The sequence below is a fragment of the Macaca nemestrina genome, chromosome 7 (assembly GCF_043159975.1).
Source record: "Macaca nemestrina isolate mMacNem1 chromosome 7, mMacNem.hap1, whole genome shotgun sequence".
Lineage (NCBI taxonomy): Eukaryota > Metazoa > Chordata > Mammalia > Primates > Cercopithecidae > Macaca > Macaca nemestrina.
Genome location: NC_092131.1, coordinates 56,551,732 through 56,576,274, shown reverse-complemented (window position 1 = coordinate 56,576,274; position 24,543 = coordinate 56,551,732). Strand labels below are relative to the sequence as shown.

Here is a 24,543-nt window from a genome sequence, read left to right as displayed (position 1 = left end):
ATTTCAAAATTTAAAAATTAGGCTGGGCATAGTGGCTCACGCCTATAATCCTAGCACTTTGGAAGGCTGAGGTGGGAGGATCACTTGAGCCCAAGAGTTCGAGACCAGCCTGGGCAACATGGTGAAACCCCATCTCTATTTAAAAAAAAAAAAAGAAAGAAAGTGTAAATATTAAACAGAAATAGCTGGTAAAGAGGAACAAAGGGAAGTACAAGTAAACATTTGCTTTTTATTAGACACCTTAAGAGTCCAAGTCTTGAATTTTTACTACTGAAAACAGTACGAACTACAGACAATCATGTTTACTTTAACTTAAATCATATTCAAAACTATTACTAAATAGTGCTAACTAGAACTTTGGAAGGGCAGAGGGAAGGGGAGATAAGGAAAGATTTTTTTTAACCAATACGAAATTACAGCTAGATAAGAGGAGTAAGTTCTAGTGTTCTATAGCACTGTAGGGTGACTATAGTTATTATTTATTTGATATTTTTGATGGCTACAAGAGAGAACTTTGAATGTTCTCAACACAATAAATGTTTGAGGTGACACTAATTACCTTGATTTGATCATTATGCATTGTACACAGATATTGAAATATCACACTGTACTCCATAAATATTTACAATTATTAAGTGTCAACTAAAGAAGACTATTCATACTAAGAAAATGCTCTTAAAAAATGACTCTGAGTTTTTTGCCTGCTTCCTGATGAGCGAGGAGACCCGTGATCTGGTTCTTGGACTACCTTAGCCGCATGGCCCCCAAACACCTGTCTCCACTCCTGCCTCAAATGAAGAAACCAAGACCACCTCTTGCCCTGAGGCCAGAGGAGACATCGACCTCTGCAGGCTTGCCAAAGAAAGGAGAAAAAGAAGAGCAAGAAGCAGTTGAACACATTGATAAAGTACAAAATGAAATAGACAGACTTAATGAATAATCCAGTGAGGAAATTTTGAAAGTAGAACAGAAATATAACAAACTCTGTAAATAATTTTCTCAAAAGAGGTCAGAATTGATTGCGAAAATCCCAGATTTTTGGGTAACAACATTTGTCAACCATCCCAAAGTGTCTGCACTCCTTGGGGAGGAGGATGAAGAGCCACTGCATTATTTGACCAGAGTTGAAGTGATGGAATTTGATGACATTAAATGAAATTGCCAAATAGATTTTTATTTTGATGAAAATCCTTACTTTGGAAATAAAATTCTCTCCAAAGAATTTCCTCTGAATGAGAGGGGTGATCTGTCTTCAAAGTCCACTGAAATCAAATGGAAATCTGGAAAGGATTTGACAAAACGTGCGAGTTAAACACAGAATAAAGCCAGCAGGAAGAAGCAGCATGCGGAATTAGAGAGCTTCTTTGCCTGGTTTACTGACCATTCTGATGCAGGGGCTAAAGAGTTAGGAGAGGTCATCAAAGATGATATTTGGCCAAACCTTTTACAGTACAACTTAGTTCCCAATATGGATGATGAAGAAGGAGAAGGAGAAGATGATGACGAAGATGAGGAAGGAGGAGAAGATGATGAGGAAGAGGAGGAAGGATTCGAAGGTATTGATGAAGAAGGGGATGAGAATGAAGGTGAAGGGGATGAGGATGAAGGGGAGGAAGATGAAGGTATTGATGAAGAAGGGGATGAGGATGAAGGGGAGGGAGAGGAGGATGAGGGAGAAGATGACTAACAGAATACTGATGGATTCCAACCTTCTTTTTTAAAATTATTATGCTTAAAGTTGTAGGGTACATGTGCACAACATGCAGGTTTGTTACATAGGTATATATATGCCATGCTGGTTTGCTGCACCCATCAACTCATCATTTACATTAGGTATTTCTCCTAATGCTATCCCTCTCCCGGCCCCCCACCCCTCGACGGGCCCCGGTGTGTGATGTTCCCTGCTCTGTTTCCATGTGTTCTCATTGTTCAACTCCTACCTATGAGTGAGAACATGCAGTGTTTGGTTATCTGTCCTTGTGATAGTTTGCTGAGAATGATGGTTTCCAGCTTCATCCATGTCCCTGCAAAGATTCCGTCTCCTTTTGAGATGGAGTCTCACTCTGTCACCCTGGCTGGAGTGCACTGGTATGATCTTGGCTCACTGCAACCTCTACCTCCCAGGTTCAAGCAATTCTCCTGCCTCAGCCTCCCAAGTAGCTGGGACTACAGGCGAGTGCCACCACACCCAGCTAATTTTTTGTGTTTTTAGTAGAGACAGGGTTTCACCATGTTGGCCAGGATGATCTCGATCTCCTGACCTTGTGATCTGCCCACCTCAGCCTCTCAAAGTGCTGGGATTACAGGTGTGAGCCACTGCACCTGGCCCCAACCTTCTTTTTTAAAAAATTTTCTCCAATCCCTGGGAGCAAGTTGCAGTCTTCCGTTTACCATTTTTTTCCCCTCTTGTGCTCAGTCGCCCTGTTCTTGTGGACTCTTTTCTCTACATCATGGTTCTTAACTTATTTTGGGAGAAATACTTCGAGCAGAATACAATGGAAAAAGTGTCTTACCCCTTTCTGTTGGAAATTCCTTTTCATCCCTTCCTGTCTGAACAAAAACTGTACAGAATCAACACCATCGAGCTCTGAGGGAAGAAAGAAAAACCTGTTCCCTTTGCTCTGCTGGAAGCTGGAAGGTGCGAGGTCGCTGTGTAGCAGTGCACAGAATTCTAGCTTCTTTTCCCCTTTCTCTGTACATTGGGCTCAGAGAGTACACCGTGTCTCTATGTGAATATGCACGGTTAGCATTTCCCAACATGTATCTGTCTACTTTCTCTTGTTTAAAAAAAGACAAAAAAGCTTTAAAAAATGGAGTTATAGAAGGTCAGCAAAGGGTGAGATGTTTGGGCGGGTTAAGTGGGCATTTTGACAGCATGGCTTCTCCTTTGGCACGTTCATTTGTGATATTTGACAGACATCCTTACAGTTTAAGATGACACTTTTAAAATAAATTCTCTCCTAATGATGGCTTGAGCCCTGCCACTCAATGGCAGAACCAACAGAACCTGTAGGATCTTATTTGGAATTGACATTGTCTATTGTAATTTTGTTCCTGTTTATTTTTAAATTTTCTTTTTGTTTCACTGAAAAGGAAAGATGATGCTCAGTTTTAAAGGTTAAAAGTGTACAAGTTGCTTTGTTACGATAAAACTAAATATGTACACAAAGGATTTGATGCTTTTCTCTCAGCATAGATATGCTTACTATGACCTTCCAAGTTTGACTTGTATAACATCACTGTCAAACTTTGTCACCCTAACTTCATATTTTTTGATACACACTTTGCAGGAAAACCTCAGGGCGATGTGGATTTAGTAATGGGAGTTGAATCAATCTATTAATATCTCCCTACCTGGGAAACATGGGTACAATTCGCCATTGGTTTCTGATAGTATTCACATCATTTGGGATACCAGAATGCTCAATACTCAGTTCTGAGTACATTGTGCCCTTGACTTTTAATCTCCAGGTGGCAGTTTTTAAAATTCACCTTTCACCAGGATATAAAGTAATAGTGCCTGCCACCACCATCAAATAGACCTGGTGCTTTAATGTCAAGTTATATATGGGACAGTTGCTGGCATGTCTTCATTAGCTATGTAAAATATGGCCAGGAAGATAGGCTCTCAGAGTAAGAAGTCCGTGTTAATTAGGAGTGACTGTCCCAGCTCTCTGGTGTAAAGTTCTCAAATATGACTATATAAATCTGGGTGGGGTAATGGACTCAGCTCTGTCTGCTCAATGCCATTGTGCAGAGAAGAAGCGTAATGCGTAAGCTTTTTAATGTTGTTAAAATATAATAGCTGAAATTAAATGCCGCTTTTTCAGAGGAGAATTAATGGACAATCTGGTGAAATTCAAAGCTTTTTGATGTATAAAACTTGATAAATGGAACTATCCCACCAATAGGCAAAAGTGTAACAACCTATCTAGACGGATAGTATGTAATTTCTGTACAGGTCTCTGTTTAGTAAATACATCACTGTACGGGGATCAGGAATCTGGCTCCAATAAAGGAACGTAAAGTGTTTTTTGGGGAAAAATGACTCTCAGAGATTGGCTCATTTTTCCTCACCTGGTGAAGCACAGCTAGAAATAAGAGATAAGCCAAAGAAACATTTTATGCATATGTCTCAAATTCTATGCACGCAAGGCTCTTTGCTTTATTCCAAGGAGGTACGTCAGTCTTTATTCAGAGCCTTTTCTTTCTTAATTCATGTAAAGCTCTGTCAAGGTTGGCTTTGGGTTTTTAGTTCAGAAGAGAGTAATACTGCATCAGACTACTATGAAGGCAGGTCCACAGTACGTGACCCACTAATGTGTTCACCAGGTCACATGGTTTTGTAAAATTTCCAAAGGTAAGATATCTTAACCACAATTGGTTCAGACTGCCTGCTGCCACTCTGACTTGCCCTCCAGCACATATCACCTCATGTCAGATGGCAATGAAGAGGCTGCAGGCATTTTTTGAGCTATAGCTAAGTAGAAGTCAATTAGGGTTTGTTGGAATATATATGTATATTTTATAGTGACTTCTGCGTATTATTGAATTATTGCTAGCTTAACCAGAGTAGGAATGTCTTCCAGGAATGTACCCACTGTCCAATTTGGTGTCTAATTTTGTATTTGTAATTTTGTATCTTTTTTTTTTTAAAGAGTCCCTCCCCGCAACAACCAACAATTGTATGAGCTTTGGTTCCCTAAAATTTTGGATCCACCCTTGGCATTATGCTAATGTTTGAAGGAGCAGCCAATTAGAAATGTTAAAACAAGGAATTAAGCAGGCAAATAATCCCTTGTTAATTAGTGTAAACAAAAGATAAGAAAGCACAGTGCCCTTGACCTATTTAGCATGTGGATAAGGAGCTAACAAACTTCCACAGATCCTGAGGCCATCACTGTGGTAAAGCATGTGTGATAACTGATGTTAGTAGTGATGATCTTGAGTCATGAAGGAAAACTTAAACTCCTGAATATACTCGTTAAAAATACAGAGAAACGTATAATTCACCTTGGGAATATTTTCTACAAATGTTTGAAATAGAAATGTTGGTGCTTACACATTCAGATTTTCAATGATCTGGAAACACACCCAAGAACAATGAATTATCCAAGGGTTTAGCTGGCCTGGGTTTTATTCTGGTTTGGTTACATAAAGCTGGAATGGTGGGTTATGATCTTTATTCCAAAAATCAGAGTAGTGTGTGCTGGACCAATCAGTTGAATTAAACTTACCTTGTCCATAACTGCACACATGTTTAGCACATTTCTCAAAGAGTCATCACCAGTGAGGTAGGCCACTATTAGAAAGTGCTAGAGAACTAAGAATTTTGCTAAAGGTGCTTTGTGAAGGCAGAATAGTGTCAAGAATGAGCTATAGGCCATAGAGCCAAGCAAATGTACTTATACTTGTGTAAAGAGAGAGAGAGGGAGACAGAGAGAGAGAGAGAGAAGCAATAGTTGCCAACATTTATTGAATACTTACAATGCGTCAAGCACTGTGCAAAGTATTGCTTCATATAAATCATGTGTCTGAATTAATCAGCCTAACAACTCAATCAAGAAGCTATTTATTAGTCCCATTCTTCAGATGAGGACATTAAGGCTAAGAAAAGTTAAGAAATTTGTCCAAGATCAGAGAGCTTCCTAACCCTGGCACTATTAAGATTTGGGGCTGTATAATCCAAGGGAAAGTTCTGCAACTTTTAGATATTTAGAACATCTTTGGCCTCTACGCCTCTACCCACTTGATACCTGTTGTGGCGAATAAAAATATCTTCAGATATTGCCAAATGCCTCCTTGGGACGTGGAATCATCTTTGGTTGAGAACTATGTTTACCAACAGGCATGGAGTCACTGCTACAAACCCAGCCTCCACTGGTGCTCCTTCTGTGGCTGGAGCTCTGTGGCTGGAGCGGGACCTCCTCTCTGCTATGCCTCGTGTGGACACATTGTATACTAAGTAACAGGCAGCGTGGCCAAATGCTTCACAACCTGGAACTGGACACAGGGAGGCTTTCCGGCCCTGCCCACATTTCCAGACCCTGACACTTCCATCAAGCAATTGCTGGGCCACCCCTTTTGGAGAACTCCATATCCTGCCAGAAATCTATAGAGGCTTGTGGCTATTCTTATGCCTTCTCTCGTTTAGGTCCCACTTGCACTCTGCTTAGCATCCAATCCTCAGAAACTGAGGTTGGGAGATGGGCTGTATCCTACTTTCACTAAAGAAGGTGGATTGTCAATTTTTAAATGTTCCATTCTTTTAAACTTTTATGTGCCTTTTGGGAAGGGAATTGAACCAAAATTCCTCTATTCTGTAATCCTTACTCGGAGCCTTGGTCCAGTTTTAGTTCCTGTGTCTCAAATCTGTGAGAGAGAGGGAGAGACAGATGGACAGAGAGAATACAGGTGTCTAAATGTAAACTCATGCATGTAGAGTTTTAACATTAGCTACCCTTCTTCCTAAATTGATGTTGGGATGAAGCTCCAAGAAGGTATATAGAACTCTTCTTAGAACTGTACAATTTCAGAAAAACATTAAAAAATCTTGTTGTGGGACTAATATAATGATGCAAAATTGCTTTGAAAATTACTGTAAATATTCAGTGACATTAAATATGCCTGAAAATTATATACTACTTAATGACATAATTAATCTTTTATATCTGTTTACTGAGATGAATACAAAAGTATGCTGTCTTCTTTATTCAAAGACCTGAAAAGTCAAGGTTCTTGACAAGCCTTGCAGGCTTGTTATCATCTGTGTGTGTGCTCAAAACTTCATACCATCAGACAGCCCAGCGGAGTGCCAGCAGTCGTAGTGTAAGGATCGTTTTTATTTAGCTTGTTCTGTGAAGCACATTAAATGTTTCTCATATACTTAGAAATCTTAAAAGCATTTATGGATGACAGTGACTTTAACAATTCTGAGAGTAGAACGTGCTCAGTAGTTTTGAGCACTGGGGGATTCGATGTAGGTTAGGGATCTCTTCCCTCCTCCGCTCTCTCTTGTCCTTTCTTTTCCTCCCTAATCTTCTCTCCTCCTCTCTTTCTCTTCCTCTTCTCTCCTTTCCTTTCTCTTCTCTCATTCTGTTTCTCTCTCTTTCTCTCATATATACACATGTACTCCTACCCCTCTTTTATCAAAGGTTTTTAACTCCATCCCTCGATGAATAATTTTAGTAATTGCCCAGTGATAGTGCTAATTAAATTAGACCTCCAGAGAGAAGGCTACTCTTGAGTCTAAATGGCCCGGTGAGTTTTCCTATCTCTGATTTTACTCTATCAAACTTCTAGAAAGCCTCTGCCTTACTTGCCTTTAGTTTTACTATCTTCTGCTTAAGTATTTATCTCTTACCCTCCTCTCCAAATATTGTAAGCTCCTCAGGGCAGAAACTATGCCTTTTAAATGGATGCTATTCTAGTGACTACTCAGGAAATGTTTGTTGATATATTTGACATGTTGACTCTCCCAGGTCTATGGCTGCTAACAAGACATTGCTGGTCACTTCTTCCTCCTCTTGGGCAGCCCCCTTTAGGGTAACTATATGCCAGACCTCTTTAGTATATCCATTTTGGTATAAAACATGTTGAAGCTTTATGTTCCACCTCAGAAGAATAGCAAGAAAACCAACAGAGTGATGCATCATTTCTCAAGAAACCATGGAGTGCAAAAATAGCAGAAATCACCAGTGCCTGGCCTTATGCCTGGATGCTTTCTGAGCTTAGATTCCTGGTGCAGAAATCACTGCATGACTCTGGCTTCTCCATACTTGAGGTTGTGAATGCACCAGGATGGGGAAAAACCCTGTAGGATTTTAATCTTAAGTGCGTCATCCATAGGCTTCTCCCCCTTCTTGCCTCTGCTGACTCAGGACACACACATAATTCTATGAAATAAAATATATTTGTTCCTTATCTTTCAAACAGTCTTTCCCAATCTAATGTATCAAAGACATTCAAAAGTTTGAGCAAAGGCTGTTCTTTCTCTGACTTTGTTTCATCATGGGCAAGTCTGCTAAGGAAAACAGCACATACTGGCCAGAAGAAGAACTTGAAAAAGTTCAAGATGTATAGATTTCTTATTTCTGTCTCCCAAATCTTTCTATTTATATTCTCTGAGTGTCAAAATGGATGACTCAGCTGTGATACACCAAAAGATGAGGCAGCATGTAATTCAACCCTCGCTCTCTCTCTCAGCATATGGCAAGGTTTATGGCTGCCAAAAAATGCACAGGCTCTTGCCTCCAAATACGAATGAACAAAAAACCCTGTGCTTTATGAAACCAAAGGCCACATCTCCAGCAGTTTGCACTGGATATGCAGTCTTTCTGGGCCTGACCAGGCTGAAGGTGCAAACGATGCATAGGATGAGGAGTTGGTCTTTCCCATGAGGGCTTTGTGCTGTAATCTTCTCTCTGACAGCCTGCCTCGCTGCAGCCTCCATCCCCATCTTCCAAGAGAAACTGTACAAAAGATCTCTCTCCCCAAGTCCTTCTGAAGTAGTCTCTCCTTTAAAAAACAACCAGGACATTGTTTCCTGAGCATTTGCCAGGAATGCCAGAAGAAGGCTTAGCTCTGCGCATAGAGAAAGAACAAAGATGATTCCTTTTCAGAAAACGTTGCATGTATGCATGTATATTTGGGGTGAAGTTAGGGAGAATGAATTATCCCTTTCAAGCAAGTTGTGAGTTTTGTTTTGTTTTTCTTCTCTCGTTGCCCAGGCTGGAGTGCAATGGCATGATCTCGGCTCACTGCAACCTCCGCCTCCTGGGTTCAAGCGATTCTCCTGTCTCAGCCTCCCAAGTAGCTGGGATTACAGGCACCTGCCACCACAGCCGGCTAATTTTTGTATTTTGAGTCGAGACTGGGTTTTGCCACGTTGGCCAGACTGGTCTCTAACTCCTGACCTCAGGTGATCCACCCGCCTTGGCCTCCCAAAGTGCTGGGATTACAGGCATGAGCCACCACACCCGGCAGTGGGTTATCTAACAGATTAAGTTTTTCCTGGTGAGTGCTGGTCCCACTGGCAAGAGGCTTAATGGTAATTTTGTTGCCATCAGAAGCTGAGATTAGTTCCTGAGCTTTGTCTCTTGAGGACTGCCTGGGGCTGGGAGGTGAAGATGGGAACTGGCATGTGGTTGTACTGAGAGTTGTTTGTACAGGGTTGCCATGATATGAAACTGGGGTTACGCTGCAATTCAGTTTTTTCTATCCTGTTTTCCCTGGACAGTCTGTAACGAATCCATTGTTAGCAATATGTATGGTCAGGCATTTAGTAAAATTCCAGCCCATTCTTGTGGTGCTGATGAAAACTAAGAGAGAGCAAGGGAATTTGGACTCCTGACTCATCTCTGTTAAGCACTTTGAAGGCTCTGTCTGCCTTGAATGGTGATGGCAGGTGAGGTTGAGAGCCAGCTCCTTCTTGGCTCTGGCAAGAAGTCATGGAGTCCTATACCCTTAGAGTTTTATTCTTCAGATGTCTAAGTTGTTTTTCTAAATTGCTTTAGCAAGAAACCCTGTGCAACTGATAGGGGGCGGAGGCATCTGTGTGCTTGAGAGCTCCTGGTTGTCGATGTTGGTGTCTAGAGAACCCACATCCCGGTCCATTCCCATCTGGCCCAAGATGAAGCAGCTCCTCAAAGCTGTTCCTTTTAAGTTCTTCCCCCACCTCCTACCTAATGCACTTTACTTGAAAACTTATTCGACTATATAATAATATATTGATCATTGAAATGCCTCAGGAGCCTGGAAATGGCTCAACTTTGATCAACTATTAATTTTTTTTTATTTGTTCAACGGACCCAGGAAGAAAGAGAGGGTCTGCTGCCATCCAGTTGACCATCAAAACCTCAGTGAATCTTGGCACAGATTTGCTCCCTGCCAAGAGAAGCTAGACTATTGCCTGAAGCAGCAAGAGATGAATGGTTCCTTCTGTAGGTCCTGGCATGAAAACATCTCATTGTTCTATCCTGGTCTGTGGGGGCTGCGACTGGGCCCCCCTCAGAGACCTCAAGCACACCAGCCTCCAGGAGAGTCGCCTGCCAGCTTCCCAAGTCTGAAGAGAACATTCCTCCCTCTTTCCTGATGTCATCAAAGCCAGTGGTTGGGTCTGGGTTGAGAAGTCTCGGTTTTTCCTCTTTTGTGACCTCAAAAATAAGTCCCCATGTTTCCTAGTCCATGAGAAGAAGGGTGGAAGGAAAACCCCTGAAACAGAAGGGCAGTTTTTTTACAAACAATCAAATCTCCATGATCATAAAGTTATATAGTGTTAAAGCTAGATGATCAAGTAGCCAAACCATCTGGCTTTGCAGTTGAGGAAACTGAGGTCCAAAAGGATTAGGGGAGATGCTTAAAGATTTGATACCTGCTAACACCTCATCAGAGACACCTTACAGTATCAAATGTAATAGTGAAAAAGTGAGAAAAGAATACCTTTCCGAGTGACATCATCTCCCCAAGTGCTACTCAACTTTGTGCCCTCAGCAGTTTGCATAGAGAAGGCTCTGTAAATGCTTTCAATGAGTAAGAAAAAGTGAGTACCTAGCACACAATTGTCTTATGTTGTGATTTTGCATTTACCCATAATTAGCTCAATAAATATTTATTAAATTATTATGACAGCTAATACTTCTTGCATGTACTACATAGCATGTTACATACCAGGTATTTTGCATGTATTTTCTCAACCCTCTCAGAAGCCCTATGTGGTAGGTAACATCACTATCTCCATTTCACAAATAAGGAGGCAGAAGCATCTAGAGGTTTGGCACTTAGCACTGTCACAGAGCTGAGAGTGATGGAGTCAAGATTCAAGCTCAGGATGACTGGCTGCAGAGCCCATTCTTAGCTTCTATACTATCTTGCAGAAATTAGTTGTATGTCTAGCGCTGTGCTAGGAGTTGTAGAAGATAGTTTTCTTAAGAAGTTTGCATTTTCTGGAAAAAACATGATCTACATTGCAGCAGAGCTTTGAGCTGGGGCAGTGGTAGAATAAACCAGAGGAGTGACTGTGATGGTTTTCCCTGTGCTCTGGCTTCTCCTTTTCATCTTTGGGAAAATGTACCCTATGAATGCTGAGAAAGTAGAGATAAACTTGAAGATTCATAAGAGACTGCTGCTGCCCGGGAGTATAGAGGGAGCAAAGAAGGAAAATACTATGGCCCTAGAGGAGGGTAGTCCTTCTCTCTTGTGTACACACACACACACGCGCGCACACACACACACACACACACATGCATGGAAGTTGAGGTTGCCTGTATTGGGTTCTTGCTTTCATATTTTTCTAAGTCAGTCACACATCCAAAGAAAGATGAGTTGGATGATCTGAAAACCAGACAATATGGTTGTCGTTTCACTTATTCTTTCAGAATTAATTTAGTGAATGTCCATCATGTAGCCATAGTACTCCAGACCTTGTGAATATTGGCAATGATCAACAAGAAATGGTCTCTATCCTCAAGGTACTCTTGTGAGGCACTAGTGAAGTGGTTTACAGTGCAGTGAAATAAAACCTGTGATTGGGGTGAGTGCAGGTACTTTGCCAAATCCTGACAATATTACAATGATTAGGATGCAGGCCTTTAAGGGAAAGACTGAAGCTCTTTTCCTTGGAGGAGACAGACATAGGAAGAAATAAGAGTTGACCTCTTGGAGAGAAGATCCATTGTGATGACATAGGCTGTGAGCTTCTGGGTCCTGGGAGAGTTTGGGCAGGAGGGGGATGAGCTTTGGCTACAGATGTTTTACAGGAAATTCCACACGGATTGTGAGGAAGTACTGAATGACCTCAAAGGCTCTTGGAGACTCCAATACTTTATAATACTCTGTTCCCACATGAGTGGGCAAATGCAGGCAGAGGTGTAGGACTCACAAGGAATCCTTTACAGCTCCTAACTCCTTGCATTTCCATGGTATGGAGTAGAGAAGTGTAAATGAGCTGCAGGCCTGCAGGGGTGTGGGGAGCAACAGCAAGGCCACTCTGGGGTGCGGGGAGATGTGGAGGGACTTGTAAAACGGTGTTTGACCTTCTCAGGCTTAGGATTGTAATAGGTCCCTGATGCCCTTGGAAACCACATTGATTGTATTCTGGAAGAGCTTTATCAACCTTGAAGCTCCCATGTAGCTTACCTGTGTGCTGCCTGTTCCACTCACAGGAATCAGTGTTCTTCTATACAGTCCAGTGCACAAGCCTGAACACCAGGAAGACGTCGTACTTATGGGATGCAGCTATTAGAGGCATTCTATTGCCTGAACATACCATAGGATGTCCATGTGGACCTCTAGGCTATGCCTTTGCTCAGACTGCACCGTCCGGAGCACCTTTTTTCTATCCTGTTTTCCCTGGACAGTCTGTAACGAATCCATTGTTAGCAATATGCATGGCAGGTATTTAGTAAAATTCCAGCCCATTCTTGTGGTGCTGATGAAAACTGAGAGAGAGCAAGGGAATTTGGACTCCTGACTCATCTCTGTTAAGCACTTTGAAGGCTCTGTCTGCCTTGAATGGTGATGGGAGGTGAGGTCAACTTCCGTGCGTGTGTGTGTGTGTGCATGTGTGTGTGTGTACACGAGAGAGAAGGACTACCCTCCTCTGGGGCCATAGTGTTTTCCTTCTTTGCTCCCTCATATACTCCTGGGCAGCAGCAGCACTGCCTCAGGGCAGCAGATACAAATGTGCAGACTCTGCCTTATGTAAGGCCACCAAGCTGAAGAGTCCGGAAGAATTGGCGTCTTGCCTACAGCCTACACTCTGGGCACCTTGAGCGTAACTGCATTGGATTTGAGGTAGGGCCTTTTCCTCATTTAAACAAAAGGACCCTATCACTGGCTGCAGTCCTGTCTCCTCACTCCCCAGCTGTCTCAATCCTACTCACACCTGTTCCATTCCCCACCCCTCAACACCACCATCCATGCACAATTGTTGCTCCTCCCTTAGCTTTCTCAGAGTACCTTACTTATAACTTTAAATCCCTATCATGGCCAAAATTATTTTATTATTGCTTTGAGGTCATATGATTCTAGCTTGGCAGTTTTGTACTGTCTTGAAGATACTACTCCCCTGTCTTTTCTGGCTTAATGCTATCATGGAGAAGCTATATTGTTCTAATTATTTTTCTTTTGTAGGAAATGTGTCTTTTCTCTTTGGATACTTTTAAGATAATCTGTTTGTCTTTGCTGTTCACAGTTTCACCATGATGGATTGTTTGCAAATTTCCTTGTACTTAATCTATTTGGGATTTTTTTGGAATTCCTAATGTTTGAGAAATCCTCAGTTATTATCTCTTTGAATATTATTTCTTGAGCATTCTATCATCTCCTTCTAGATTTCCAATTATATAGATAGCAGACATTCTTACTGTATTCTCCATGTGCCTTGAACCATTATAGCAAAATTTCCATTGCTTTATATGTCTGGGTTGCATTCTGGATAATTTATTTGCATTCATGTTCCAGTCCACTAATCTATATTTAGGTGTGCCTGTGTCTAATTCCATACGTTAAAGTTGTAAGCTCCTTACGGTGAGGGACTGCATCTATTTCATCTTGGTTTCATGTCTAGTACACAGCCAGTGATAAATAAGTGTTTGCTGAAATGAATTTGTTGGCATATCTGAGAAGCAATTGTTAAGCTGATCTTCCTGTGTAATCCAAGGTAGAAATACATGCTGAAATATAAGTTAGTTACCCATTGGCAAGGAAAGAGGGAACCACTGGCAAGGAAAGAGGGAACCATTGGCAAGGAAAGAGGAAAAGACTCATTTAGCGCTTACAGTAATGGCATATGGAACTGGTTGGCTTGTACTGCTCTGTCTATAGTTCAAGGGCAGGTTAGGTCAGGCAGAATCATGTGACAGGTGTGTTCAAAAACCATGGCCAAGCCAGGGTCTCTCTTCTTCAAATAAAACTCCTAAACATCATCCCACTTATGCAATAAAACTTGGGGCAGGAAATGAAACTTTTGAACTGGTTACCTCCCCCAGCTTGATGTGGGTATAATCTTGACATTCTCTCTCACTTAAAAATGCATGAAGAAAGGTTACCACCAAGGGAAAGGAGTTCGGTAAGCCTCAAAAAGCTTGTTCAGACTAGTCGTGGCACCTCATCTCAGGCACCAGGTAAATGGGACAAGGGTAGGCAAATAGTGCCTGTAGTCTGCCTTTAGAAAAACCTGATGCTGCTCTTAATCATGCAGCCCATCATGTTTCATTAAAATAAAGATTCATCTCTGCTGTTGTCACAGAGCAGATGTCTGCTCCTCAGTGGCTGTACCCAGCTGCTGGCGGTCACAGTCACGCACAGGCAGGGTCACAGTCCAGAAAAGATATGCATGACTTCAGAGGGAGTTTCCCGCAGTGTTTTTGGCAAGAGGGAAAGGGATAGTGGGAAGGGCAAGCTCTCCCGGTGGCAGTCAGTGTCTGGCATTTAGCCATTCTTCAGTGGGAGGTTCTTGGGGAGAAACATGAAAATCAGTCTTCAGGGTAGTTCAACAAAAGAGCATGTGAGCATGTGGTGATTTTGAGATTCCACCCCATGAGAAAGGAATCTCAGTGCACAGTGGATTTTCCCATCACAGTTTATGGGATTATCAGGCTAATCTGCACCTTCTCTTGTCTGTCAGTGCTGCTGCAGAACAGTTCCAAAGCCACAAAGAAGGAGCTGGCCCACTGTTCTAGAGAAGGCCATCTGAAATAGGAGGAGGCCCTGACGTCCCTGTTCGGAAATCCTGAATTGAGTATATTCGGTGGTATCTGTAGTGATCCCAAAGAGTGTCACCAAATTCTCTCAATTAAATTAATTTTAATTAACTTTATTATTAATAAAAAAAATTACCAGAAAGCATATAGTAGCAGTATCTGAGAGAGCCAGACATTCAAGAGTGACTGTGGAAGCCTGGAAGTCAGGAACCTTGACTGAATTAAATCCAATAAAACACAAACCCACAGCTGATGGTTCCTGGGTCCCACAGGAACCCCCCTGCTCTCAAGTCCACATAGGGGAACAGATGGCAGCACCAGTAGGTCATACTCTGATTTCCTCTGCCTAGAAATCTGTTCCTTTATCACAGCTGGGGATTTCAGCTATTCCTGATGGCAGCGATTTCCATCTGGGCCTGTGGTGAAAAATAAACTTTTCTTGAACCATTAAAATTCATAAAGCTGTTAACAGTTAAGATGTAAAAAGCTCTTGAGATGTCTTTGTGCATGTGGTTGTTGTCCGTTTTCTGTGAAAACAATCATACCTGTGGTGAAAATTCAATATACTTATAAAATTGAATCTCTCATGTCAAGACCCTGTGACTTACTGTCACAGAGCTAAGAATAAAATGAGATAGCAGTGAGGAAAGTGCTAGTTTGAAGATGATAATATCACTACCATCTTCTCTTAGAGCTCTTCAGGGAAAATGTATGAAAGAAAATTTCAGATAAAATTCCCTGAGTTTCAAAAATTGAGGATAGGAATTACAGCATAAAAATTTAGATATTAGATAGAAATCTAGACAGAAAACCAGACCAGAATTTTTTGGTCAGTGTGGGTTTCTTGTTCACCCTAAACATTCTGGGACAACGAAGTTGGTCTCTAAACCATTGGTTTACTATTTAAGGAAGAGCAAATGCCTAGAAGCTCCTCCAAATGAAGCTCAATCAAAAGATTCTGCCAGCGGCTCCCCGCCAGGGTCCAGGAGGGATGTAGGCTCCAAGTGAGATGTGGGCTGAGATGGTAACAGGTGCTCTCTCATGAGGTCAGCTACCACACAAAATAGGAACCTGTTTCCAGATATTTAGATCTCTCAAGAGATTCCAGAATTTGGGATTTTTGTATGAGATCTCATGATTTTTAAACATTGATATATAGAATATAAAAAGCCATCATGTGGGCCAAACAAACCATGACTAGGGACTGGATTTGACCTGCTGGCCACCAGCTTGCACCTCAAATACATAGATAAATTCTACAAATGTTTGTTGAGGTCTATCTTATGCCAGGCATTGTCCTAGATGCTATGGACACAGAGGCAAGGAGAATGCTGTGTGTACTCTTATGAACTTGGCAGCCCAGAGGAAAAGACTGACCTGTAAGGAGATCATCTGCGTGCATTGTGGAGGGTGATCTGGGTAACAGCTAACCCACCTGCAGAGTGGGCATGTCATGGAAGACCTCCTGCAGGTAATGGCACTGGCGAAGTTGAGTCTTGAACCTCAGTTGAATCTTGAGGAATTCACCAGGTGACAAAGGGAGATGAGGTAGAGATAGGACATGCCAGGAAAAGGCCACAGCAAGAGCTAAGGATAAGCAGTCTGGCCTATGTAGATACCTACATAAAGCTCAATGCATGACACAGGTGAGGCCAGGGATAGGTGGACCATTGATATAGTTTGATATTTGTTCCTCCAAATCTCATGTTGAAATTTGATCCCCAGTGTTGGAGGTGAGGCCTAGTGGGAGGTATATGGGTCATGGGGACAGATATCTCATGAAGGGCTTTGTGCCATCCCAGCAGCAATGACTGAATTCTCACTCTATGCATATATGTATATATGTATGATAGAGTCTTGGTCTGTTACGCAGGCTGGAGTGCAGTGGTGTGAACTCAGCTCCCTGCAACCTATACCTCTTGGGTTCAACTGATTCTCCTGCCTCAACCTCCCGAGTAGCTGAGACTTCAGACATGTGCCACCACACCTGTCTATTTTTTGTATATTTTTTAGTAGAGATGGGATTTCACCATGTTGGACAGGCTGGTCTTGAACTCCTGACCCCAAGTGATCTGCCTGCCTCAGCCTCCCAAAGTGCTGGAGTTACAGGTGTGAGTCATCACACCTGGCCTCTCACTCTATTTAGTTTGCGCAAGAACTAATTGTCTAAAAGAGCTTGTCACCTCCCCTACTTCCTCTCTCACCATGTGATGCCAGCTCCACTTTTCCTTTTGCCATGACTGGAATCTTCCTGAGGTCTTAACCAGAAGCAGACGCTTGTGCCATTCTTCCTGTACAACCTGCAGAATGGTGAGTTAAATAAATCTCTTTTCTTTATAAACTGCCCAGCCTCGGGTATTCCTTTATAGCAATGCAAAACAGATGAAGACACCCATGGAGGACTTTGACATGTCAACTTGTGTGGGCTTTATCCCAAGCAATGGGACGCCCATGGAATGCTTTAAGCAGGGCAGAGATGGGGTGACATTGGTGTTTTAAAATTATTCTTTCAGCAGTTGAATACAGCATACATCAAAAAGGGAAGAAAACTGACAGTGGAGAGAATACTCAGCAAGCTAGGGTAACAAAACTGGCAAGAGATGGTCAGGGCATGAGTGAGGGTTGGAAAGAAAAATGGGAATTTAATAACTAGGAAATTAAATTATCAGGACAGGCAAATAGAAGAAGAGGATGAAGGGGGCCCAGTCAAACGTGGCTCTAAGGTTCTAGGTGGATGGTGGTTAGGGAGACCATCTCCATTTGCCTGGATTGTGACAGTTTTAAGACTGGGAGTTCTACATCCTCAGAAGCCCTTCAGTCCTGGGAAAATAGGGATGGTTGGTCACTCTAGTGATGGTTTTCCAACTAACATGAGGAATAGCAGAAGAAGCTGTAAGTTTGGAATGTTGAAGAGATAAGAAGTTTGATTTGGAGCATATTGACTGAGGTGCCAGTGGGCATCTAAGTTAGGATATCAAGAAGGCACTTGGAATGAGTCTACAGCTCAAGAACAGGAGGACTTCGACTTGGATAGAGTATATTTGGGAGCCATCGGCATAAACAGAAGTGGATTAAATCACCCAAGGAGTAGCATAAAAAGGGAAGTGAATCAAGAATAAAACGGTGGAGAATGAAACATTGGAAACTTCCATGTTTAAGGAGCATATCTAGAAAGAAGGGCCAATGGAACAGGCTGAGATGGAGCAGTCAGAGTGTAAGAACGACAGGCTGAAGACAGGGTCTTAGAAGGCATATAAGTAGAGTGTCTCAAAGCATGAGCGGTCATTAGGATCAATGGCAAGGAAGATATCCAGTACTTTGAGGAGTGAAGACGATGTCGCATCATCGGTAGTCTTTGCAGAAACCCTCTCAGTGGTTTGACTGTGGGAGCCAGGTTGCTTCCAGGGAGAACGGAATGTGACTTGAGAAAATGGAGACAGTGAGTTCAGTCTAATCATCTGAGAAGTCTGAGGAAGAGGGAACAAGAGATAAAGCAATAACCACATGACCATGTAAAGTTAAGGGGCAGTAATTTAAGATGAGTGAGAACTGAACAAGCTTATAGACTGACAGGAAAAGCTGGAAAAAAAAATAGAGAATTAAAGATCTGGTGTCCAAGAGAGGTGACTAATACATCAGGGGCCTTGGGGAGATAAAATGATACGAGATGGATTCAAAACCAGAGAGGAGGATCTTGGCTTTGAGTCGGGGGCTGGCAGGGAGGACCTCACATACTCTGGGACTATGGGAGGGAGGACAGATCAGGGTAGGGGAAGGAGCAAGAACAGCCTGAAATGGGAAGCTGTGAAGCAAAGAGCTGTGGTTAATGTTAGGCAGAGAAGACTGAGAAATGAAGAGGTATTGATGGAAATGATGGACATGAAGACACCCTCAGCCGCTACCTTTTTTTTTTTTTTTTTTTTTTTGAGACGGAGTCTCACTCAGTAGCCCAGGCTGGAGTGTAGTGGTGCAATCTTGGCTCACTGCAAGCTCTGCCTCCCGGATTCACACCATTTTCCTGCCTCAGCCTCCCAAGTAGCTGGGACTACAGGCGCCCGCCGCCACACCTGGCTAATTTTTTGCATTTTTAGTAGAGACGGGGTTTCACCGTGTTAGCCTGGATGGTCTCAATCTCCTGACCTCGTGATCCCCACCTCAGCCTCCCAAAGTGCTGGGATTATAGATGTGAGTCACCGCGCCTGGCCAGCCACTACTTTTAAGTAGAATGATAATAGTCCAAGATTCAGAGTACTTTAAGATACAGTGGATATACAGTTTTTGGAAAACTTTAGTAAATAGATACTGTAGAAGTGATGGAATGCATGATATTTGATTGAGGAGATTATCAAATTGTTCTCTTTAGAATTGAAGGGCCTAAAGAGAACAATTTGATAATTATTAGCTTTGTTTCACACATGCATGCACACATACAGACACACATATGTGTGCACACACACAGACACACTCACCCCTTATATGTAAACAAGATACAACCTGCTCAGACTCCAAAATAGGCATTAAAATACTAAAAGTATTGCTTTTAGACACAGGCTTGTTTTTAGACACAGTTTTTGCTAGGTGGGAGGCTGCTGTATAAATACAGAAAGGCAACGTCAAGCAATTTTTTTCCAATTAAAGTTGTATATTCAGTTAGGTTGAGTTTAGAAATCATGGAGGAGCCATTCAAAGCCCACTCAAGACACATGTTTTAAGAGGAAATTACCAAAGTCGATGAAGCAGGGCTCTGCTCTGCGCCAGTCGGTGGGTGAAGCCACAGCAGCACAATGCCTACCAGAGAGAGCTGATGCCCCACCAGCAGCCAGCAGGGAGGCCTCTACGCGCTGCCTCCGTGAGTCATTCATTGATCACAGCCTAATGCCTCCCTTGGCACAGGGAAATGCCATGGCATTTCATTAGCTCTGCTTATTTTGGTCAACGACTAGGAGCGGAGCCACATACACGATGCTTTCCAGGGTATGTACTTTACCTTCTGGCTTAAAAATTTTTTTTAAACATAACTTTGCTCTGGCATAGAAGCAATGCATGTCCTTTGTAGATATTTTGGTCAACGCAGAAAAAAATAGAACAAAGACCAAATTACCACTTCAGTGTCAACCACAGTTAACATTTTGGTGCATTTCCTTCTTGCCTTTCCTATGATGGGTTTCAGCATGAAGAGGACTGAGCTCTTCCCTTCTGAGAAGAGCAGATAATTCCAGGACAGGAAAAATTTCCTGGCAGATGAACCAAAATATCTGGGTTCGAATCTCGGCCCCACCACTGCTTAGCCTATGGATTTGGCAGCTGCCAACCTCCCTGAGGCTGCTTCCTGGTTTATGAGATGTTGGAATCTATTGCCAGCCTCTAGTGCCTCTTCCAGCACTCAGGTGTCATGGGCCTGTGATATTCTGCCTCCTCAGAAAGATGTGCTTTTGGTCACAAATTCTTCTTGAGCAGTTATAGCACTTACTCCAAAACCCAGAGTCTTTGGAGTTGTGACTACAGGACTGCAAAGGAAGGGTCTTAGAATGATGTGATTACCCTCCATTCCTTTTGTCAGGTCCTATAATTTTTTTTTTTTAATGAATGCACTGAATGAGGATGCATTTCAATGCAGAGCATATGTCAGAGAATCTAATGGCACAGGATTTATGATCATCCCATGAATTGAGTAAAGACAGTAGTTTGGTTCATTCTAGCTAATAATCAAATGTAAAGAATCAGGAGTTTTTAAAAACCTGTTAAATAAACCTAGCTCAGAATTTCCAAACTGTGTTCTCAGGACAAATAGGTAGTCTGTTGAAAGACAGAGACAGAGAGAGAGAGAGAGAGAGAGAGAGAGAGAGAGAGAGAGAGAGAGAGAGAGCGCAAGAGCCAGCAAGCAGTAGCCAAGTGAATTTAGAAAAGATTAGGTTAAATCAAGTGTAACAAGTTTCTTTACTATAGGACTTCTTAGGACATTAAATACACTTAAATGCACTGGGAATCCCAAGGGGGATACAGAGTATGCCTCCTAACCTGATTATGAAACTATTTTGTCAAGGCATACTAATTCACATCCCGAGAATTTAATTTTCCATGGAACACAGTTTGAGCAATACTGTTCTAGCTTCTTCTAGCAGTTCCCAAGGAAGTGGTTTTCTTAAGGCACCATTGTGGATCTTTCAATAATTATTCATGACTGCTCTTGTCATTGTGGTGATAGCTTGAGCTGAGTTTTTAAAGCCTGTAACCTTCTTGACCTTGGATACTATATTTATGGGTTTTGTAAATTCTTGCATTTGTCGGTCAGTTTTTATTTCCTCAAATATATACTTATCTGTGTTAACCTGTCCCCGACACTGTAGCAGTATTTTTAACTCTGAGTTTTGCCATTATCAATCTGTGTGATCTTGGATGAGTCACTTAGCTGCTTTCGGTAGAGTCAGGTGACTTGGGTTAGGGTCCAGGAGCAGGAGAACGCTGGGCGGAGAACACTGGGCAGAGAACAGCTTCAAACTCGGGATTAATAGTCATAGGATATAGGAAATTTGGAAGAAAAGCAAAGGTCTGGGAATGAGAGGAGACAGCATAGAATTCTGGTATGGGGAGGAGGCGGTAAAGGGAGAGCTAGGGGAATTGGAACTCTCCATTGCCAAGGGAAGGCCTCCCTCTAAGAGCCAAATAGAAGCAAAGATGGGGGAAGGTGAAGTTCAAGGTCAGCAGAGGCCTAGTCTTCAGGGGGAAGATTAAGGATTAAAATTCAGGAGAAAGTCTTGGACCTGTGCCTGATCTCCCTGTTATTTTCAGGCAGTGGGTGGGCGGGGCCTGCAGGATCCAAGGAGAGGAGCAGTTCCTTGCATCCGGACGCGGATAAAGTCTTAGGAAGCACTGGGCTTGAGGGGGCTCTGGGTGGGTGTTTGTTTCTAGCTGAATCATCATGCTGTGGGAATATTTCATTTTCTCTTTTTTCTTTAAACATTTTTTATTATACTTTAAGTTCTGGGATACATTCTGTGGAACGTGCAGCATTGTTACATAGGTATACATGTGCCACAGTGGTTTGCTGTACTCATCAACCCATCACCTACATTAGGTATTTCTCCTAATGCTATCCCTTCCCTAGCCCCTTGCCCCCTGACAGGCCCCAGTGTGTGATGTTCCCCTCCCTGTGTCCATGTGTTCTCGTTGTTCAGCTCCCACTTATGAGTGAGAACATGTGGTGTTTGGTTTTCTGTTCTTGTGTTAGTTTGCTGAGAATGATGGTTTCTAGCTTCATCTATGTCCCTGCAAGGAACATGAACTCATGCTTTTTTTATGGATGCATAGTATTCCATGGTGTACATATGCCACATTTTCTTTATCCAGTCTATCATTGATGGGCATTTCTCTAATGATCAGTGATTATGAGCTTTTTTCATATGTTTGTTGGCTGCATAAATGTCTTCTTTTGAGAAGTGTCTGTTCATATCCAGCAATGCTCCAAAACTGAAATCAGTATATTGAGGAGACATCTCCACTCCTGCATTTATGCAGCACTACTCACAATAGCCAAGATATGAAATCAATGTAAGTGACCATCAATGGGAAATGGATAAGGAAAATGTGGCGTATATACACAATGGAATACTGAGCCAGAAAAAAAGGATGAAATTCTGTTCTTTGCAGAAACATGGGGTCACCTGGAGGACATTAAGTAAAATAAGCCAGGCATCAAAAGATAAATACTGCATGTTCACAGTGTTATATGGAATCAAAAAGTTGATTTCATGCAAGTCTAGAGTAGAATGGTGCTTACTAGAGGCTAGGGAGAGGAAGAGAGAGGGAGATGAGGAAAGACTGGCCCATGGGCCCAAAGTTACAGTTAGGCAGAAGGAATATATCCTAGTGCACAGCAGGGTGACTATGGTTAACAATTTTGTATTATATATTTCAAAATAGCCAGAGAGGGAATTTAGAATGTTCTCACCACAAAGAAATAATAAATGTATGAGATGGTGAATATGCTAAATCCCCTAATTTGATTATTACACAATGTAAACGTGTATCAAAGCATCACAATGTATCCCATCCACATGTACTATTATTGTGTCAGTTAAAAACAAAATTAAAAAGAGCATTGAAAACATAGAGAGAAAAATAAAAGCTGGAAATCATCAAGTATACGATGACTAGAAAAAAACACAACAAAACAAAAAGAAAAACGAACCAATGACAGAATGGTGGGCGCTGTGGTTGATGAAGCATTTTTATAAAAAGCAGATCTGGGAAGCTGCAAGTCCCTGTGATTTCAGGTCCTTGCTTTGTAATCTTATTTTCCATTTGAAGCTAATGATGTGGCAAAGAGTTAGAGAAATGTCCCCCCTTTTTCCTGCAGATGATCCTCCTGAACATCCATCATTCCTAAATATTACATCTGAGCTGTGCTTTCTAAGATGCTCCAGTTATGCAGGTGTTAGGTGTAGGTTCCAGATATTAGAAACCGAGCAGGTCACATCGTAGCACTTCGCTATAATTGGGTGAAGAGTCTAATCGATAGGTCAGAGACTATTATTTATGGGAACTTTCAATAGAGCAAAATGATTGGTTTATAAAAAGCACATTGCATGGAGCACCTTGAGAGAGTACATGTTAGGAGGCTGTGACGGTATGTTTTTGTCTTTACATTCCTAGCACCTACTGCATGAATGCCTTAACGTAGAATGGATGTTTACTAATGGGGAGCACATGGACCGAATCATTAATATTTAGTCAATCCTGGTAGTAGAAGAGGATCTTGAGAGCTCAACCTGTGCCTGCTCTGTGATCAGCTTGGGTTCTGACGTGATTGTTTGTTTATTAACCTTTTTAAGACTCCTTGGAATGTGGGCCAGATAAAGGAGGTAAAAAGCAGACTTGCATTCCATATGAATAACTTGATTCCTTTGTTTCCAAAATTCAGTGGTTCACTCTTTGACCTATCTGCCTTTGTATGTTGTCATTTTTAATGATTTTTGAAGAGTAGAAGAGAGTTGTGTTGATATGATACAAGAGAGCAATACCAGTTATTAACTGTCCCTTTTTCTTGCATGGCCCCTTTCCCATCTCCTCTCACCCCTACCCCAATCTCTTATCAGTCCAGGGAAATGTTTGCCCAATGACTGATTAGATTTTCACAGTAAATTGCATTTTTTGGGAGATGATCCTGATAGCATGTTCACAGCTTCCATGGAAGGTTTTGAGATTATATATCTTATCTTCAAGCTGTTCAGTGTCTTTAGTCTATGCTGCATTTTATCTCCAAGGGTTTTTGTTGCATTTTAAATGGGTTAAGTCCTTTGAAGTTTGATAGACAGTCCTTTCTGGGTCTTCCTAAATTCAGTGAATTCCTCAATACTATCTCTACAGACCATTAGTGATGCAATTCCAGAACCAATTGGCTGTTTGATTATTTGTAACTAGGAAAACTAGAAGATAAGCAAAGTGAAAATGAAGAATTGAAAGGGCACCTGGACTGTGTTCTAGTCTGCAACCTGATTATTTTGGTTGGACTAGTGTTGGGGTGAGCAAAGGGTGAATCACTATGTCCAGTCATTTCCAGTATGACCAACTGTGGATTTTGCTTCACAAGCCGTGATGTACTCTTGGTCTTACTGATGAGACATCTGCAGCTGCTTAAGCTGTGTAGAGGGCTGGTGATGGAAATGAAGGAAGGTACTTACTAAAACACTCAAGCTCACTGGTACTGGAAGCAAGGCTGTGACTTAGTGGCTTGGGCTGCCAGAAAGAATGAGAGCTTCCTCAAATTAGCAGGGATGGCAGAGGTTGTCTGGACTAACAACCCCATCCCTCCTCCATCGTATCTGTCAGAAGGGTACGGAGC

At 42.1% G+C, this 24,543-nt stretch overlaps 1 pseudogene; it reads left to right on the top strand.

Moving 5' to 3' along the window:
* The first annotated feature begins 661 nt into the window (after positions 1 to 661).
* Positions 662 to 1,687, top strand: LOC105481830 (protein SET-like; annotated as a pseudogene).
* Positions 1,688 to 24,543: the final 22,856 nt, after the last annotated feature.